Source organism: Triticum aestivum, chromosome 2B, assembly GCF_018294505.1.
Source record: "Triticum aestivum cultivar Chinese Spring chromosome 2B, IWGSC CS RefSeq v2.1, whole genome shotgun sequence".
NCBI classification, from domain to species: Eukaryota; Viridiplantae; Streptophyta; class Magnoliopsida; order Poales; family Poaceae; genus Triticum; species Triticum aestivum.
Window position 1 is genome coordinate 789,091,988 of NC_057798.1, and position 2,724 is coordinate 789,094,711.

General features: G+C 37.3%; 1 pseudogene; it reads right to left on the reverse strand.

The window, feature by feature from the left end:
* Positions 1-1,292: 1,292 nt before the first annotated feature.
* Positions 1,293-2,532, reverse strand: LOC123042770 (probable indole-3-pyruvate monooxygenase YUCCA10; annotated as a pseudogene).
* Positions 2,533-2,724: the final 192 nt, after the last annotated feature.

Sequence of the window (2,724 nt, forward strand, 5' to 3'; positions counted from 1 at the left end):
CCTTCAAATATTCCAAATACTCTGTTGATGATTTTTTTATTAATCCAACAGTCCCAACATCAATCACTATGGATCGGTAGGTTTCTAACTTGAGGGTCATTGTGATCCATTTTTGGTTTTGGTCCTTGTGATGCCATGCCTCGATAGGTCTCCAAATATGAAATTCGCTGCAGTCACAAAGAGGTTATTCACTAGATTTAGTGAAAGATGGTGAGCAAGTGTCATCCCAACTGAATAAATTCTGTAGTCATTACATGAATCTGCAACCAAAAGACATGTCACACCTCTTCTGAAGCATGCATGATAAAACAAAATTTCATAGAATTTCTTCTTTCAAAAGTTAACTGTTTGTCATGTAGTTCCTCTAGTCGTTTGTTTGTTTGTGTGTCATATCAAACAGTCCATCTCTTATATATGTGAAAACTTTCTATTAGTAATAATACTAAAAAAATGGATCTCTTCCAGTGGTAACTATACTAAAAAATTGCGTTCATGTACCCAGTGAAAATATTTAGTGCAAGTAGTACATATCAGCCTTCGTATAACAATCGAAGTATTGGCACCATGGTCGCAAGGTAATAAGCAATTTATATCTAAGGCTATGCGGAAGGATACCTTGGATCTCAGCCGATGGAAAACTTACTACATACTGCAAACTCTGCGCTTCGGGCACAAAAAACTGTGTCCACAACAGTTAAGGATACGTGTATCACGTAACCACAAATACACGTTCTAAATAGTAGTTTTCCGTCATATGGTGTTCTAAGTTTTAGTTTTAAGTTTCAAAATATGTTCACAAATATTTTTAATGATTTATAGTATGTCAGCTACCCCCATGCAGATGCACGGGATGATAACTAGTGCCATACTAAGACTAAATAGCACCACAGTACCGGCCATGGATGGATGTAGTGAACTATGCATTTATTTTAGGCTGATGTGATTACTACCTCCTACAGTTGTATGTTGATGGGGTAAACACGCCATAAGATATTTTGGTATAGATAATAGAGTATTGAGCGCATGCCTTTTACACATGTAATTTCAAGTAAATAAAATATAATACACAGTTGTAGGTTCAACCAAAATTAGAAATCTCTCCGCGTAATAATAGTACAAAGCCCTTGATTATAGTATAATAGTACATCTCTCTTCGGGGCACATATGATTCTTAAAATAAACATAAATTTACTTGTCTAAAAGCTAGATAGAAAGGTGACACAATGGATATATTTCTCAAAGAATCAACCTTCTAGCATGCTTGCCATGGTAAACTACATGTAAAAGACGATTTAACTTGACATAGAGTCCATCACAGATTTGATGTCATTAGCGATATTCTTGGCGTCTGTTGCAATACCAGCTAATCCTCTCCTCGCCAACCCAGCACAGTAGAGCCCATTTTCACCTTTCCAATGATTCGGATATTTTTGGATGGGCAGTCCGTTGCCATTTAACATGCTCTCACCATCCTGGATTAAAAACACATAGACCTTGTTAGCAGATTTAATAATGGTTACACCAAGAAAACAAACTCAGACATGTTCAAACACAAGCTATATTACCTTGAGCCACATATTTGCCGTGCTTTTGTATCCAGTTGCAAACACAATTGCATCAAATGACATTCTTTTACTGCATTGAAATTTAACTATGTTGCCCTTGATCTTACTAATGCTCCCTTGAACCTTTAGGAGATAAAAATACATTGATAACTTGGCATATCAAATCAACATATGTTATAAATTTATGTCATGTCAATGACATACTTACTTTGATGATGCCTTTTTTGATCAATCCAACAGTCCCAACATCAATTACTGCAGATCGGCCTGTTTCTGATTTGAGGGTCATTGGACCCATTTTTGGCCTTGTGATGCCATGCTGTGACAGGTCTCCAAATATTAAATACGCTGCCATCACAAGGAGTTTATCCACTAGATTCAATGGAAGACGGTGAGCAAGTGTCATCCCCAAACGAATTAATTCCTTTGTCATTACATGAATCTGCAACAATAAAACACGTCACACCTCTTTTGAAGTATGCATGATAAATAAATTTTCATAGAATTTCTTCTTTCAAGAAATGAATTTTTGTCATGTGGTTCCTCTAGTCTTTCAGTTGTTTGTGTGTGATATAAAATAGTCCATCTCTTTTTCTATGTGAAATACTTCCTATTAGTAAAACACTGAAAATTGCATCTCTTCTATTAGTAACTATACTAAGAATTTGCGTTCATGCACCCAGTGAAAATATATAGTGCACGTACGTACCGGGCTTCGTATAACAATCGATGTGTTGGCACCATGGGTCGCAAGGTCATAAGCAATTTCCATCCCGGAGTTGCCAGATCCAACGACCAATACATTCTTGCCAGAGTAGCTCTTGCCTGACTTGTAGCTTGAGGAGTGGATAACATCACCTGGAAAGTTTTCCAGTCCAGGGAACATTGGAATATTCTCTGCATTATTCTCACCACTTACCACAACAAGAAACTTCGCCATGAACTTGACTGTGGTGCACTTTGACATGTCCTTTGCCATAATGGACCAACATTTTTCATCATTGTCATATGTGGATGACTCCACGCTGGTGAGATACTTTGGTTGAATGTTGAAACGCTCAACATAGTGATCCAAGTACTTCACAAACAAGGTTTTTGGTATGTATGTTGGTGCATCTACAGGGTATGACATGTGTGGCAACTCACAGAACTCCTTTGC